General features: G+C 44.1%; 2 non-coding genes across 2 annotated transcripts; both read right to left on the reverse strand.

Annotated features, from left to right (window-relative positions):
- Nucleotides 1-107, reverse strand: LOC148933147 (small nucleolar RNA R71). Its single transcript, XR_016134814.1, has one exon. It is a non-coding gene; the product is annotated as a small nucleolar RNA R71 (small nucleolar RNA).
- Nucleotides 108-13,798: 13,691 nt separating this feature from the next.
- Nucleotides 13,799-13,905, reverse strand: LOC148933148 (small nucleolar RNA R71). Its single transcript, XR_016134815.1, has one exon. It is a non-coding gene; the product is annotated as a small nucleolar RNA R71 (small nucleolar RNA).
- Nucleotides 13,906-18,303: the final 4,398 nt, after the last annotated feature.

Consider the following 18,303-nt stretch of genomic DNA (forward strand, 5'->3'; position numbering starts at 1 on the left):
AAGCTCAAGAGTGAGATCTTTCAGTTCACTCAAGGCCATGACGAGCCCCTCTATGAGGCATTTGCTCGTTTCAAAGCTGTTCTTCGAAAGTGCCCAAACCATGGTTTTTCCATAGACCATCAGGTAGGAATCCTCTATAACGGGTTCAATGAAAAAATTTGTGCTATGCTTGATTCAGGAGCAAATGGAGGATTTCTAAGAAAGACAGGAGAGGATGCCATGGTGGTGATCGAGGAGTTCGCCACCAACAGTCGGGGGTGGTCGAAGGAAAGGCATGCCACGAGAAGAGTAGCAGCCATAGAAGAGGCCGAGGAAAGTTTTTTCGCTAAGGAGCTAGCGGAACTCAGAGTCAGGATTGATCAAATGGATGTCTCGAGGAAGGAAGATCCAATTCCGGCAACTTCCATAGTGGCGGTCAAGGCACCCGAAACTGCCGTGTCAACTGTGGAAGAAATCAACTATGTGCAAGGAGGCGGCCCCAGAAATTTCAATAACAATTATCGCCCTAATCAGGGGGGCGGTAATTTCAATAATTATAATGGGAACCGTCCGCACCCAAATCTTTCTTATTCTAACAATAATTACTTGCAGCCCCCTGCAGGATTTAATGTTAGCAAAGGAGGAGTGGTTGAGCCGATGAAAAAGGAAGACAAATATGAACAAGGAATCACGAAGATTTTGGAGGTAATTACACAAGATCGGAAGATCAATGACACCAAGATCGGAGTGGTCGAAGCAAGGAATGAACACAATCTCGACAGCTGTAACCAACATTACCACTCAAATGGAGCAGATTCAGAGGAAGTTAGATGAGGACAGAGCAAAGGCTGCAGCAAGAGTGGATGATATAAACAAGAAGTGGGTGGCGAAGCAGAAATCTGGCGACTGCCCGGTTTCCGGCGGACCGCCGCAAACCCCGCAGCGGCCCGCCACTGAGACGGCAGAGTCAACCACGCAGGACTGCCCAGTCGCCGGCGGACCGCCGCACACCTCGCAGCGGCCCGCCACTGAGAGGGCAGAATCGTCCACTAAGCAGGAGCTCGTGCGGCACAACGGGATTGTACATCCTTTTCAGCCGAAGAGGAAGTTCAAGCTTGAAGAGCAGTTCAAGCATTTCCTAAACATGTTTTGCAAAGTCCATACTAATATCCCTCTAGTTGAATCGTTGCAGGAGATACCAAAGTATGCAAAGCTACTAAGGGAGGCGGTAATGAGGAAGAAAAAGCCGACTAAAGCCGACCTTAAGCTACCGCATCATTGCAGCGAGATCATCCAAAAGGAAAGGGCAGTGAAGCAAAGAGATCCGGGCCAGTTCATCATCAGGTGCCGAATTGGAGAAGGGAAAGTTGACAAAGCACTGTGCGACTTAGGATCGTCCGTCAATCTCATGCCACTGAAGTATTACGAAAAGCTCAACATTGGGCCACCTCAAATCTTCAGACGTAACACTCAGGTTGGCAGATAACTCGTCTATCAAGACAGTAGGTATGATTGAGGATGTCCTAGTTAAGGTAGATGATTTTATTTTTCCCGCCGACTTTATTGTGCTTGACATGAAAGTAGACAAGAACGTCCCTCTAATCTTAGGGAGAGATTTTCTTGCCACTTGCAAAGCTTTGATTGATGTAGGTCGTGGCGAGATCACAATCAGTGATAATCGTAGTCAGTCCACCTATAAGATCGAGAGTGAGATGCTAAAGTTTGAGGAGGCAAAGCGGGCAAAAATGGAACAACAGTGTAGAGCAGTCATGGCTACTGACTTGACCAAGCCCAAAGATCCCTTTGAAGCGGAGGATCCTTCTACCTCCACTATCTACATTGTCAAAGAGGTAAGACATTATCCTAAAAAGAGTAATACTAATCCTTCTACATCTGCTCCACATAAGAAGAAAAAGAAGGGAAAGAAAACACCCAAGGAGTACCCCGAGATATACGTCATCAAAACCAAGGAGGGGAAGTACAAGTGGTGGAAGAAGCTAGGGACCAAGTTGCTCCCTATGCCAATTTTCAGCACTCGGGTTGTTGATCCGCCCAACTAGTGGGCCACTTCAAGTCGAGCTAACGACTTTAACAAAAGCGCTTATTGGGAGGCAACCCAATTTTCTTTTACTCTTTTATTTTTTGTTTTAAAAAAAAAAAAAAAATTATTTTTAATGGGTGGCGGTCGCCGCATTTAAAGTACGGCGGTCGCCACACGTGTGTTAACATGTGCAGGAAGGATCGGGCCTAGGGCGGGCCGGTTTAACCGCTGCACGGGCCGCGGCGGCCCGCCAGACTGCTGTTTACGAAGGCCCGTGTGGCGGCCCGCCACGAGATACGCGGCGGTCGCCACACGCAGTCCAGAGACGGGATTAAGCTTTAAAAGGTATGTTTTTCATTCCTTTTCCCATTCCTTCTCAAATTCCTTCCTTGCACACAACTCCCACTTATATAAATCACCAAATTCACACACCCACACTATCATTCTCTCAATTCTCTCCAAGCTTAGAGCTTTTCTTCTACAAATTCTCTCCACAAAAAGGTATGAATCCTAAATCAAATTTCTGAGTTTTGCTTTACTTCTTCCATGGATTGTGCTGTATTTTGGGTGAATTGTTCGGTAGAATCTCTTAATTCATGATGGGGGATGATTATGTGTTTGAATTTTTGAAATTCTATGGTTGGATTTTACTTGGATGGTGATTATTAAGATGGGAATGATGATTCTCTCTTGGTTTTTAGAAGTTTAAAAGTTGCAATCATGTTCATAGCATTGTGAGGCTATTATTACTTCCATGAATTGCAATATTTGTGATTTTGTAGAGATTGTTGGTTTCTATGGATATTTGGTTGATACGTCTCTGCATGGGGGATGAATTCACGTTGGGAGATGATTTTTGTGTCCTAATTTTGTTGATTGTGCTAAACATGTTATCATGCTACAAATTAGGATGTTATCATACCCAAGCTTGCATATAAGTTCTTATCTCTTGATTTTAACTTGGTTGAATGCAAGTTTGGGGGAACTTTTGATCTCCTACTTGTTGGTACTCTTTTAAGAGTGTAATTTCTTTTGTAGGATAATGGGATCAAAAGGGAAGCTAGAAAATGCGAAGAACTATGGCATTAGCCTTGCCACGGAGGAGCAAAAGGCTATGTGGAAGAAAGTGTCGGCCCGAGAAACGGCACCTTCTAGATATCCCCACGATTTCCCTCTCCAAACATTGGGGATCATGGAGGATTTCTGGAAGTTGTGCGACGTGGGTAATGGGAATGGCCTCGTCTACATGTTCCAACGGAAGTGGCCATCGTTCAGAAAATATACCCTCGAGTTCCTCAGCTCGCTTAAGGTCACTAAGGAGCGCCGCCGAAATCTTCCACTTAGCATCGATTTCCGTCTTGGGAACCGTTGGCACTCGCTCACCATGGAAGAGCTTAGTGGGATCTTCCATTGCTTCGACCCCAACCCCGACGAGGACTATGAATATGATTTTTCCGAGGCTTGGGGGGCGATGACGAATGAGCAAGAGCATGCAGCGGGCTATGCCAAGTCTTCATCGATTCGCAACCCCGTCTTAAGGTACCTCCATCGTGCTATGACTCAACTTATGTTTGCTCGTATCGATGGGGGGAGTGTCTCCCAAACGGAGCTCGACGTGATGTGGTGCCTACTCAACAAGAAGGGAATCGATTATGGGACCCTTTTTACTTATTATGTGGATATGATCACGAAGAAAGACGGGGGCGTCATTTGTTGTGGGGGATTGATTACGGCAATTGGTGAACATTTGGGGATCTCTTTTGCCGGTATGACGGAAGATGGTGGAGAGAAGTTTATCACTTATGAGGTGCTCTTTTCGGTGGGGCTTTTGAAGACCGATGGTTGGGGTCAAGGTTACTTTATGCAAGTAGCGGGGGATCACTTTCCCGTTCCCCTCCCGCAATTGACCAAGGTCGATGTTTGGGCGAACCAAGCCAATTGGAAGCTCGACACACCCGCCCACCGGAGAGCTATCGAGGCTAACCCCGTCCATGGGGAGTTTAGAAAGAGGAACATTCCCTCTCGCATTCCTCAATTTGAGCCCGATGTGGATTCCGCGTTTGATGCCATTGATAACTATGAAGAGGGCGCGGAGTATTCACAAGCTCAAGGTAGTGAAGCACCGCCACCACCGCCACCCCAAACACGACAAGAAGAAGAAGAAGAAGAAGAAGAAGAAGAGGAAGTGGAAGGACATCGCCGCCGGACGAGAGCAAACCGCCGCTGCGGGAGGCCAAATCCGGGAGAAGAGTTTCAAGCCAACACCTCCGCCCAATTAGGAGAAATTCTCTCCTACATGCAAAACATGTCCAACACTTGGGACAATCATTGGGCGGAGCAACAAACGGAGAATGCCTACAACCGCCAAGGGTGGACGGCTCAAGGCGATTGGCGCACGACGGAGCAAGAATTTTGGGAGCGACAACGGTTGGAAGACGTCCATCGGCGTCAACAATATGAAGAGCTCCGAAGGATGGCCGCCGAAGCTAGAGAGGAGCGAGAGACAATGAGGAATGATATCACGTACCTCGTTGGAGCTTTCGAAGATCTTAGCGCCCGTTTTCCTCCACCCCCTCAAGATTGAAGAAGTCAAGCTCGATGACTTTAAAACGAGCATTTGTACCGTGCCATTGTTTTTGAGACAATTTATTTCGTTGTGTTAACAATTTTTTTATTTTTGCTTTAATTTTAAGTATATTTGGTTTTCGTTTAATTTTGAGCTTTGCAAAAATTTTCGCAGGTTCCGACCTCTCTGTGGCGACCGCCGTAAGCGCTGCGGCGATCCGCCACCTGAACGCGGGAAAGCATCATTGACGTGCGGCGACCGCCGAACAGCTGCGGCGGCCCGCCACCTGGGCACAAATTTTCCAGCGCGATTTTTCGAAATTCTTCGAATTTTCGCCCCGCTCAACCTCTACGCGAAATTTTTCAAGGTACGTTTTTTTTTCAGTAGTATACTCACGCCCCTACCGACTCTACAAACTTATTTTACACTTTGTTGTAAATAAGTTTGGGGGGATGAAGTGGTGGACCGTGAGTTTAGGGTTTTCTTTTGTTGTTAATTTTTTAGGGTTTCCTTTTGTTGTTAAATTGTTTTTGCTTTTAATGTTTAGGGTTTTCTTTTTGTTTTAAGTGTTTTTTGTTTTAATTTTTCTTGTGTTCAAAAAAATGTTTTCTTGAATCCATGTCATGAACATAACATGAAGAACTTAGAAACACGCATGCTTAGGGACACATTAGACCGAGTTGCCAATGATATTATATTCCATCTATGTTTAAGTGTGGCTTAACGTTTGATATGATGGTTTGGTGAAAAGGTGCATAATTAGTGAATTGCTTGTTCGCCTTGAATCGTGCTTATACCTTGTGAGATTTGAGCTTTAAATTCTTTCTTGTGTGATTTATCTGTATGCATGTATATGTTCTAGAACTTGCTCTTAGTCTGCCAAAGTTTACATAGTGTTTAAGCTGATTTAGGAGGATGTTAGGCCATCTTTTCTTAGCTACTTTTATATCTAAAAATTTTCGACCCTCTCAAATTTTTCCCTTTTGAGCCAATTTTGAGCCTTTAAGCCTTTTCTTTGGAAGCCAAAATAAATGGGAGGACAATTCCTTGGGTTAGTATAGCTTTTGCTATCTTCTTTTGTAAACAAATTGGAGAGATAAGGAGGAAAGTATAAAAAGTAGTGTGCTTAATATTAAGAAAGTACAAGTTGTGAAATTGAGAAAAATTCCAAATATGTGCTTGATCTTAGAAAAAAGAGAAAGGATGTGTAAGAAAATAAAAAAAAGAAAGAGAAAGAAAAAAAGAAAAAATGTGTGAAAGGTTGTGAAAAGAAAATAAAAACGAAGGATTGAAAGTAAGTTGAAGGAGAAAAATAAAGTGTTAGAAGTGCCTTAAAGTTTTAGAAAAGTAGAGTCATCTTAACTTTACATGGGATATTTTTATATTTGAGTCACTTTTTAGCCAAATATTCCTCACCTACCAAAGAGCCTACGTTACAACCGAAAATAAAGACCTTTCAGACTTTTGATGCTTAATCACATTGAGTAGAGGAGGGATTAGACTTTGAGCAAGCCTATGGTAAACTTTGCATGATGCATGATTTGAGTGATATACACTTTACCTCTATACACTTTGAGAGTGAAAGAAAGAACACTTCCCATCTTTGGAAGTTTGCCACATGTGAGTGCTTGAGTTCAAGGTGTTCCACGAGTTAGTAATGAAAGTGCACTAATAAGCCTTGCTTGATTTGATTATGTTAATTCATGCTTAATCCATTCTTCCATCTTTTGAGGCAATTATGACGTCCAGTCCTTGTGCATTCCGTGCGTCTATTCTTGTGTCTTTAATGTTTTGTTTGAGGACAAACAAAAATGTAAGTTTGGGGGAGTTGATACGCTCAGAATTTGCACGGTTTTAAGACCATTATTTGGTCCGTTTTTAATATCAAAATCACTCTACATGTCTATTATTTGCATATTTTATACATTTTGGTATTTTGATGTGTTTTGTGAGAAATGTGCATATTTGAGCCGAAAAGGGGATTAAAAACGCATAGTCTGGAAATCTGGAGTCAGACGGCGACGGCGACCGCCGCAAAGTTGTACGGCGACCGCCGGAGCCCGGCGGACAGAGCCATGTGGCGGTCCGCGTCGGAAATTTACGCTAAGAGAAGAGTTTCGCCCGGCGATCGCCGGAGTACATGCGGCGGCCCGCCACCGAAGGGTCAGAGTCTATGGACTCCAACACGGCGACCGCCGGCCAAGGTGCGGCGGCCTGCCGGAGAAAGGCGGCGAATCCGACCAGCTCTAGATTTGCTCCGAGATTTACCAAATTATGAAGACCTTTTCCTTCTATGAAGAGGAATACTTCGCCCCTATAAATAGGACCTCAAGCTTCATCAAACCAGACATTCAGAGACATTCGAAGACATTCAGAGACATTCGGAGACATTCGGAGACATTGAGAGAGATTCGAATACACCAGCATTCATCAAGAGACACCAATCATTCACATTCAAGACACAACCACTCACAGAGATCAAAAGTTAGAGTACTTCGATTGTGCAAGGAGTTGGAGAAGGATCTTAAGAACATCAAGAACTACAAGGATTCAACCCAAGGGTTTTATTTGCTTTAGTTTTATGTTAAAATTGTTTTCCCTTCAATCTATGATTTTAGCTTATTCAATCATGTGTAACTAAACTCATAGGATTCTAGGGATGTGTTAGTAACAACTTTGGTTATACAATTCCGTTTTCTATTTAATATCCGTTTTGTTCTTACTTTGTTTCTTCCCTAAGTTAGTCATGATGCTTCGTAATTGAGTGACACAATTATGTATGATTCGATATAGCTTGCTTCATAACTGTGACAGAGTTCTAGCGAGTTAGATCCACTTAGTAGACACTACAGTTAGCTTCCTTTAAAACGGCACTGTTAATTGAGAGTGAGGACTTTTCAAGGGTCTTAGGAGCTTTTTGGAGTTACGTGTTAGGATTGACAACCCTAATGTTAGTAATCAACGTTTGTATCGCATGAGCATAAGCTAGGCGACTCGTCCTTTCAAAGTATGAACTGTGCTAGGGTATTGTAGTTTGGAATTTGTATAACCATAAAAGTGAAAGCACATCCCTGGAATTCCCTTATCTCTAAATTTTTACCTCTGTGATTTGCTTGCGTTTTGTTATTTACTGCTTTAATATTTTTCCTTTTTCAAAAATCTTCAAAAATTATTGTTTCTCCAAATAGTAATTGAGTTCTAGTAGGAGATAGACACTTGTGTAACATCTTCCCCGTGTTCGATATCCGGTACTGACCTTTTGCTATACTATACCTACTCTGTATACTTGCAGGTAATTATAGTGCAAATAAATAGTGCATCAGCGACATGTAGGGCTGCATCATCTGTGCCATCCCCCTCCCCATCCACATCAACTACAACATCGAACAAGCACACACAAAGATTGAAACCAAACACTCATCACATATTTATAGCAAAACTGACCTAAATCCACTCCAACTTACCTGAATCTGCAGCTGCAAGGCTTTCGTGTACTCGATCGCCTCGTCTAACATGGACGCCTTATCCGACTGCAGCTACCACTACCGGATCCACCAGAGCAAGACGTCCTAGCCTGCCCGGGAACCTCCCTCTCCACGCCCTCGTTTTTTCTCCTCCCAGCCCCACGACTACAAGCCCAACTCATGTCCACTTCATTCACAACTTGGTTACTCGCACAATGGCTCGACCCTACAGTCATGACAGAGCACTCAATGCTCTTCCGGCCACACCCTCCTCAAATCTAGGTGGAGGTGGAGGCAGAGGCTAAACCTTGGTGAATAACCTCGGATGATTCGCCAAATTTGAACTCCCTTTCGCCATCCGGCTTCTTGCTCGATTCATCCAAGGATGGAGGGATCTCAGACAAGAAATTAACACATAACTCCCTCTGAAATGATTCATCAATAGGGCAATCAATCCATGAAACTATCTCATTATCATCACCACCTTGAATCAAAGTAGCTTGCTTTGATCGTTTCCTAATGGTTTGACAATGCAACACAATCTCCCCATTTTACCACAATAGTTCAACCAACTCATTTTGTAATCTGCCAACCACAATAATAGATAGATTTTAGCCACAAACATCGAGCAAGCAATGAGGTCTAGGGTTGAAACACGAAAAAAGGAAACTTACCCAAGGGGTTTTCTTTGAAGAGGGACAGGAAATTCACCTCCAACATCAGTGTTCCAATCAGGAAGACAACTATCTATGCCTAAAAAAGTTGTAATAAAATTGTACTAGTAATTATTAGTAGACTAAAAGTCTAAAATTGTTAGAAAATGGACTAATCATCAATAGCAAACTATTTGAAACATCTATACTTTAAAAAGAAGGCTGTGTAAAGGCATCACAACAAAGTCAGACAATACACCTACAAGACAAAATGAACAAAAACATGAATTCAAGACTCAATCACTCCTCGTCGGTCGCCGTCGTCACCGCTACTACCCGGGACCCCCAAATCTGCCGCATCTGAGCCCCCCGCGTCTCCCGTGCCGCTCCCCGGGAGCCCCAAATCGGCTCGCATACTCTGGAGGAGGTAGTAAAGAAGCCCCTTCTCAACAGGGTTAGTTGCGTCCCGCCATTCACGTAATTTTCCACATGTTCATCTGCGTTTGTTGACACCCGAGGCGGGAGAGCTCGGCTGACACGGGGGATGCCGACTGGACCTCCGGGGACCCTTGGACGGGAACTCCTGAGCATCATCGGGGACATCGTGGGAACCACCACTGCTGCTGTAATCACCGGCGTAGTTCAGCCGCTGCTTCTTCGGCCAGCCAGCATCGACACCCGCCCAAAACTTCTCAGAATCCCCCGCAACACCTCATAGCAGTTTCAGTACGTGAACTCCTTATAAACCCCTTCAAGGGGAACTCTTTCTCCGCGGCCCTCTCACGTCGTCGTCAGTCTGGCCACTAGTCTTCATGCGGAGGTTGTTGGTGTACAAGCCCACAAATCGGGAGACCGCAACCCTGATTTGGTCCCAACCCTTCCGGCACTCCTCCTTGGTATGTGGCTTCCCCTCTAGGTGAAACCTGTGGTAGACTGCTGCTATTTTAGCCCACAGGTTGGTGATCCTTTGATTGTTCGAAGTCAGGGGATCATCGCAAACACTCACCCAAGCCTTCGACAGCGCGACGTTCTCCTCATCCGTCCACTTCCTCCGACGGTCTTCTTCTTCTTTGGTGCGCCCCGACCTACTCCCCCCGTTTGAGTGGGAGTGTCCGCATCATCGAGATCTATCCCCAACTCCTCTGAGGAGAAAGTTTCACACCCAGTGAATTGTGTCTCCGCTGGGGTCGATGTGTGCGAAGAAGCAGTCAAAAAATCAAGACTGGGGCGATAGACATTGTCCCCCCCGGCATCCCCTGCATCCTGCCACGCCGGCATCCCCTGCCACCCCAGGCACCCCCTGCATCCCCTGCCATCCCAGCATACTACTACCCCCGGATGCCATCCTAGACATCATCTGCGACCAAGGGTACATATTGTAGTAACCACCCATTGGACCCCATCCACCAACGTGGGAGTTTGCGTCCAGCTTGTCGGAGTAAACTCGTTGTTGTTCTCCATTTCGCATTATTGCTCTTGTACATAAATTAAGAGAGAGAGAAACTCGTTAAAACAAGTGGTGCACATGAAAATAACGTGCACATCGCGTATATATAGAGTTTCGAAATTTTTTTTTAGAAAAATAAAAAACCGCTTGCCAATTGCTAGCCGATCTGGAGCCTGCAATGGCAGCTAGCCGATTGGCTAGCGAATCGGCTAGCGCCTAACAATCGGCGAGGGCTCGCCATTTCGCTCGCCGGTCCCAATGGTCGGCTAACGGATCGGCCAGCGCGCGCCGGTCCCAATAACTGAGCTAGGGTATTGTAGTTTGGAATTTGTATAACCATAACTGTGAACGCACATCCCTGGGATTCCCTTATCTCTATCGTTTATCTACGTGTTTTATTTGCATTTAGTTGTTAATTGCTTTTTATTGTTTTCTGTTTTCAAAAAGTTTTCCAAACGTTCTGCTCTTCCAGATAGTGATTGAGTCTAATTAGGAGATAGACACTTTGTGTTTGCCTTCCCCGTGTTCGATATCCGGTACTGATCTTTAGCTATACTATATACCCTGTATACTTGTAGGTATTTAGTGCTAATAAAAAGTGCATCAATAAGCGTGATTCGAGGCGAACAAACAATTCACTAATTATGCATCTTTTAACCAAACCATCAAATGATGACGTCAAGCCATACTTAAACATAAATGGAATATAATATCATTGGCAACTCAGTCTAAAGTGTGTCCCTAAGCATGCGTGTTTCTAAGTTCTTCATGTTAAGTTCTCGACATGGATTCAAGAAAATATTTTTTTTAGAACACCAAATTCTCCTAAGGGATTTTGAAAAACAAAAGCAAAAACTAAAATCAAAATAAAAACCCTAAACTCACGGTCCACCACTTCATCCCCCAAACTTATCTACAATAAAGTGTAAGATAAGTTTGTAGAGTCGGTAGGGACGTGAGTAAAGTACTGAAAAGAAAACATACCTTGAAAAATTTTGCGGGTAGTGGTGCCGGCGGTTTCTCAGCAGTAGGGTTTGAACTTGTAGCCTCTGTCGACGCTTTTCTATCCTTCTCCTTTAGTGGATTTTTTGTTGGGGTTTGTATACTAAAAGATGCTTCGAGCGTATATGCTTTTGTACAGTCAGCTTGTGCATGTATACGAGAAACGCCACGTCCACTTGTTTACCTAATTATGATAATAAATAATATAATATAATGGTTTATTATTGAAATATGGTAAACAAGTCTAAGGCTTTTTACTAAGAAGGTCAAGTATGGAAATTCGATGAATCTCCTCATGAGTTTTCCAGTAGGGAACTTGGCCAGATTTAGTAAGAAGAAAAACGTTTTCACAACCTAGATAGGCTTTGGCTACCTATTGGTACGGTTGCGGTGTTTGTGATAATTTTCTCTTACCTAAGAAGAGATTAGTAACACCGGTGTGGTAAAGCACTGAAAGGATCTAATGCGAAATGTATTCTTTATTTCTATCTACTTGATACGCTCGGATTTTGCACTATTTTAAGGCCATTATTTGGTCCGTTCTTAATATCAAAATCGCTCTACATGTCTATTATTTGCATATTTAATACATTTTGGTATTTTGACGTGTTTTGTGAGAAATGTGCATATTTGAGTCGAAAAGGGGAGTAAAAACGCATAGTCTGGAAATCTGGAGTCAGACGGCGACCGGCGACCGCCGCGAAGTTGTACGGCGACCGCCGGAGCACGGCGGATAGAGCCATGTAGCGGTCCGCCTCGGAAATCTACGCTAGGAGAAGAGTCTCGATCGGTGACCGCCGGAGTACATGTGGCGGTCCGCCACCGAAGGGTCAGAGTCTCTGGACTCCAACACGGCGACCGCCGGCCAAGGTGCGGCGACCCGCCGGAGAAAGGCGGCGAATCCGACCAGCTCTAGATTTGATCCAAGATTTACCAAATTTTGAAGATCTTTTCCTTCTATGACGAGGAATACTTCTCCCGTATAAATAGGACCTCAAGCTTCATTAAAAGAGAACACATTAATTTATCAAGAGAGATTCATCAAGATACATACAGAGAGAGTTACTGCTTGCAACATTCACAGAGATTAAAAAGCCAGAATACTTCGATTGTGCAAGGAGTTGGAGAAGGATCTCAAGAACATCAAGAACGACAAGGATTCAACCTAAGGGTTTTATTTGCTTTAGTTTTATGTTCAAATTGTTTTCCCTTCAATCTATGTTTTTAGCTTATTCAATCATGTGTAACTAAACTCATAGGATTCTAGGGATGTGTTAGTAACAACTTTGGTTATACAATTCCGTTTTCTATTTAATATCCGTTTTGTTCTTACTTTGTTTCTTCCCTAAGTTAATCATGATGCTTCGTAATTGAGTGACACAATTATGTATGATTTAATATAACTTGCTTCATAACTGTGACAGAGTTCTAGCGAGTTAGATCCACTTAGTAGACACTACAGTTAGCTTCCTTTAAAACGACACTGTTAATTGAGAGTGAGGACTTTTCAAGGGTCTTAGGAGCTTTTTGGAGTTACGTGTTAGGATTGACAACCCTAATGTTAGTAATCAACGTTTGTATCGCATGAGCATAAGCTAGGCGACTCGTCCTTTCAAAGTATGAACTGTGCTAGGGTATTGTAGTTTGGAATTTGTATAACCATAAAAGTGAAAGCACATCCATGGAATTCCCTTATCTCTATATTTTACCTCTGTGATTTGCTTGCGTTTCATTATTTACCGCTTTAATATTTTCTGTTTTCAAAAACTTTTAAAAATTCTTGTTTCTCCAAATAGTAATTGAGTTATAGTAGGAGATAGACACTTTGTGTAACATCTTCCCCGTGTTCGATATCCGGTACTAACCTTTTGCTATACTATACCTACTCTGTATACTTGCAGGTAATTATAGTGCAAATAAATAGTGCATCAAGTTTTTGGCGCCGTTGCCGGGGAAGATAATTCACTTTCGAGTGATATCTTCAAACGGATAATTTTACTACTTTGGATTTTTATTGCTTTCTGTTTTTATTTTGTTTTAGTTTAATTTGTTTTTGTTTTCGAGTCTTGCAGGTTTTGTATGCGAACGCGTTCTGGGAAGGACATCTTAGAGCCGATCGATTTAGAACTTGAAAGAGCTCGTAGAAAAATAAGAAGTGAAAAAGGATTAGGAACAATGGGTGACAGAACTGATATTGAGAAGCTGCAGGAGATGGTAAAATTGCTGATGGATGAGAGAGATGCGGAGAGAGCAGCCCGAGAAGCCATGGAAAAGAAGAACAGAGAAGCATTACCCGTGATGAACATGTTCAATCATGGGAATATGATCACTTTTCCTAACGGTCCTCGTATTGATGCTAACAACTTTGAGTTACGCATGCCCCTTATTCAAAGGGTCGAGCAAACTCCTTTTGCAGGTAGGGCGACTGAAGATGCTAACCGCCATCTCTCAAAATTCGTGGAAATCGCCAACACTCTGAAATTAAATGGTGTCGACGACGGTGCCATACGGGTAAGACTTTTTCCATTCTCTTTGATTGATTCTGCTAAGGAGTGGTTTGAGTGTATGCCACTAGAAAAGGTCTCCACATGGAATGACATCGTAGCTGCCTTCCTCGACAAATACTACCAGCCAGGCACTATTTTGAAGCTCAAGAGTGAGATCTTTCAGTTCACTCAAGGCCATGACGAGCCCCTCTATGAGGCATTTGCTCGTTTCAAAGCTGTTCTTCGAAAGTGCCCAAACCATGGTTTTTCCATAGACCATCAGGTAGGAATCCTCTATAACGGGTTCAATGAAAAAATTTGTGCTATGCTTGATTCAGGAGCAAATGGAGGATTTCTAAGAAAGACAGGAGAGGATGCCATGGTGGTGATCGAGGAGTTCGCCACCAACAGTCGGGGGTGGTCGAAGGAAAGGCATGCCACGAGAAGAGTAGCAGCCATAGAAGAGGCCGAGGAAAGTTTTTTCGCTAAGGAGCTAGCGGAACTCAGAGTCAGGATTGATCAAATGGATGTCTCGAGGAAGGAAGATCCAATTCCGGCAACTTCCATAGTGGCGGTCAAGGCACCCGAAACTGCCGTGTCAACTGTGGAAGAAATCAACTACGTGCAAGGAGGCGGCCCCAAAAATTTCAATAACAATTATCGCCCTAATCAGGGGGGCGGTAATTTCAATAATTATAACGGGAACCGTCCGCACCCAAATCTTTCTTATTCTAACAATAATTACTTGCAGCCCCCTGCAGGATTTAATGTTAGCAAAGGAGGAGTGGTTGAGCCGATGAAAAAGGAAGACAAATATGAACAAGGAATCACGAAGATTTTGGAGGTAATTACACAAGATTGGAAGATCAATGACACCAAGATCGGAGTGGTCGAAGCAAGGATAAACAACCTCGAGCAAGGAATGAACATAATCTCGGCAGCTGTAACCAACATTACCACTCAAATGGAGCAAATTCAGAGGAAGTTAGATGAGGACAGAGCAAAGGCAGCAGCAAGAGTGGATGATATAAACAAGAAGTGGGTGGCGAAGCAGAAATCTGGCGACTGCCCGGTTTCCGGCGGACCGCCGCAAACCCCACAGCGGCCCGCCACTGAGACGGCAGAGTCAACCACGCAGGACTGCCCAGTCGCCGGCGGACCGCCGCACATCCTGCAGCGGCCCGCCACTGAGAAGGCAGAATCGTCCACTAAGCAGGAGCTCGTGCGGCACAACGGGATTGTACTCACTTTTCAGCCAAAGAGGAAGTTCAAGGTTGAAGTACGGCGGTCGCCACACGTGTGTTAACATGTGCAGGAAGGATCGGGCCTAGGGCGGGCCAGAGTAACCGCTGCACGGGCCGCGGCGGCCCGCCAGGATTGCTGTTTACGAACGCCCGTGTGGCGGCCCGCCACGAGAGACGCGGCGGTCGCCACACGCAGTCCAGAGACGGATTTGCTCTTTAAAAGGTATGTTTTTCATTCCTTTTCCCATTCCTTCTCAAATTCCTTCCTTGCACACAACCCCCACTTATATAAATCACCAAATTCACACACCCACACTATCATTCTCTCAATTCTCTCCAAGCTTAGAGCTCTTCTTCTACAAATTCTCTCCACAAAAAGGTATGAATCCTAACTCAATTTCTGAGCTTTGCTTTACTTCTTCCATGGATTGTGCTTTATTTTGGGTGAATTGTTCGGTAGAATCTCTTAATTCATGATGGGGGATGATTATGTGTTTGAATTTTTTGAATTCTATGGTTGGATTTTACTTGGTTGGTGATTATTAAGTTGTGAATGATGATTCTCTCTTGGTTCTTAGAGTTTAAAAGTTGCAATCATGTTCATAGCATTGTGAGGCTATTATTACTTCCATGAATTGCAATATTTGTGATTTTGTAGAGATTGTTGGTTTCTTGGATATTTGGTTGATACGTCTCTGCATGGGGGATGAATTCACGTTGGGGGATGATTTTTTGTCCTAATTTTGTTGATTTTGCTTAACATGTTATCATGCTACAAATTAGGATGCTATTTTACCCAAGCTTGCATTTAAGTTCTTATCTCTTGATTTTTACTTGGTTGAATGCAAGTTTGGGGGAACTTTTGATCTCCTACTTGTTGGTACTCTTTTAAAGAGTGTAATTTCTTTTGTAGGATAATGGGATCAAAAGGGAAGCCGGAGAATGCGAAGAACTATGGCATTAGCCTTGCCACGGAAGAGCAAAAGGCTATGTGGAAGAAAGTGTCGGCCCGAGAGACGGCACCTTCTAGATATCCCCACGATTTCCCTCTCCAAACTTTGGGGATCATGGAGGATTTCTAGAAGTTGTGCGACGTGGGTGATGGAAATGGCCTCGTCTACATGTTCCAAAGAAAGTGGCCATCGTTCAGAAAGTATACCCTCGAGTTCCTCAGCTCGCTTAAGGTCACTAAGGATCGCCACCGAAATCTTCCACTTAGCATCGATTTCCGCCTTGGGAACCGTTGGCACTCACTCACCATGGAAGAGCTTAGTGGGATCTTCCATTGCTTCGACCCCAACCCCGACGAGGACTATGAATATGATTTTTCCGAGGCTTGGGGGGCGATGACGAACGAGCAAGAGCATGCAGCGGGCTATGCCAAGTCTTCATCGATTCGCAACCCCGTCTTAAGGTACCTCCATCGTGCTATGACTCAGCTTATGTTTGCTCGTATCGATGGGGGGAGCGTCTCCCAGACGGAGCTCGACGTGATGTGGTGCCTACTCAACAAGAAGGGAATCGATCGTGGGACCCTTTTTTACTTACTATGTGGATAGGATCACGAAGAAAGACGGGGGCGTCATTTGTTGTGGGGGATTGATTACGGCAATTGGTGAACATTTGGGGATCTCTTTTGCCGGTATGACGGAGGATGGTGGAGAGAAGTTTATCACCTATGAGGTGCTATTTTTGGTGGGGCTTTTGAAGACCGATGGTTGGGGTCAAGGGTACTTCATGCAAGTAGCGGGGGATCACTTTCCCGTTCCTCTCCCGCAATTGACCAAGGTCGATGTTTGGGCGAACCAAGCCAATTGGAAGCTCGACACACCCGCCCACCGGAGAGCCATCGAGGCTAACCCCGTCCATGGGGAGTTTAGAAAGAGGAACATTCCCTCTCGCATTCCTCAATTTGAGCCCGATGAGGATTCCGCGTTTGATGCCATTGATAACTATGAAGAGGGCGCGGAGCATTCACAAGCTCAAGGGAATGAAGCACCGCCACCACCGTCACCCCAACCAAACGAGAAGAAGAAGAAGAAGAAGAAGAAGAAGAAGAAGAAGAAGAAGAAGAAGAAGAAGAAGAAGAAGAAGAGGAAGTGGAAGGACATCGTCGCCGGACGAGAGCGAACCGCCGCCGCAGGAGGCCAAATCCGGGAGAGGAGTTTCAAGCCAACACCTCCGCCCAATTAGGAGAAATCTTCTCCTACATGCAAAACATGTCCAACCCTTGGGACAATCGTTGGGCGGAGCAACAAACGGAGAATGCCTACAACCGCCAAGGGTGGACGGCTCAAGGCGATTGGCGCACGGCGGAGCAAGAATTTTGGGAGCAACAACGGTTGGAAGACGTCCATCGGTGTCAACAATATGAAGAGCTCCGAAGAATGGCCGCCGAAGCTAGAGAGGAACGAGAGACAATGAGGAGTGATATCACGTACCTCGTTGGAGCTTTCGAGGATCTTAGCTCCCGTTTCCCTCCACCTTCTCAAGATTGAAGAAGTCAAGCTTGATGACTTTAAATGAGCATTTGTACCATGTTTTTGGATGTTTTGAGACAATTTATTTCGTTGTTTTAACAAATTTTTGCTTTAATTTTAAGTATTTTTGGTTTTCGTTTAATTTTGTGCTTTGCAAAAATTTTCGCAGGTTCTGACCTCTCTGTGGCGACCGCCGCAAGAGCTGCGGCGGTCCGCCACCTGAACGCTGGAAAGCATTTTTAACGTGCGTCGACCGCCGAACAGCTGCGGCGGCCCGCCACCTGGGCAAAACTTTTCCAGCGCGATTTTTCGAAATTTTTCGAATTTTCGCCCCGCTCAACCTCTACGCGAAAATTTTTCAAGGTATGTTTTTTTTCAGTAGTATACTCACGCCCCGACCGACTCTACAAACTTATTTTACACTTTGTTGTAAATAAGTTTGGGGGGATGAAGTGGTGGACCGTGAGTTTAGGGTTTTCTTTTGTTGTTAATTTGTTTTTGCTTTAAAGTTTAGGGTTTTCTTTTTGTTTTAAGTTGTTTTTGCTTTAATTTTTCAAAAACCCTTAGGAGATTTTTGTGTTCTAAAAATGTTTTCTTGAATCCATGTCATGAACACATCATGAAGAACTTAGAAACACGCATGCTTAGGGACACATTAGACCGAGTTGCCAATGATATTATATTCCATCTATGTTTAAGTGTGGCTTAATGTTTTGATATGATGGTTTGGTGAAAAGGTGCATAATTAGTGAATTGCTTGTTCGCCTTGAATCGTGCTTATACCTTGTGAGATTTGAGCCTTAAATTCTTTCTTGTGTGATTTATCTGTATGCATGTATATGTTTCTAGAACTTGCTCTTAGTCTGCCTAAGTTTACATAGTGTTTAAGCTGATTTAGGAGGATGTTAGGCCATCTTTTCTTAGCTACTTTTATATCCAAA

The sequence above is a fragment of the Salvia hispanica genome, chromosome 1 (genome assembly GCF_029641045.1).
Source record: "Salvia hispanica isolate PSC_SH4W2 chromosome 1, Shi_PSC_v1, whole genome shotgun sequence".
In the NCBI taxonomy this organism is placed as follows: domain Eukaryota; kingdom Viridiplantae; phylum Streptophyta; class Magnoliopsida; order Lamiales; family Lamiaceae; genus Salvia; species Salvia hispanica.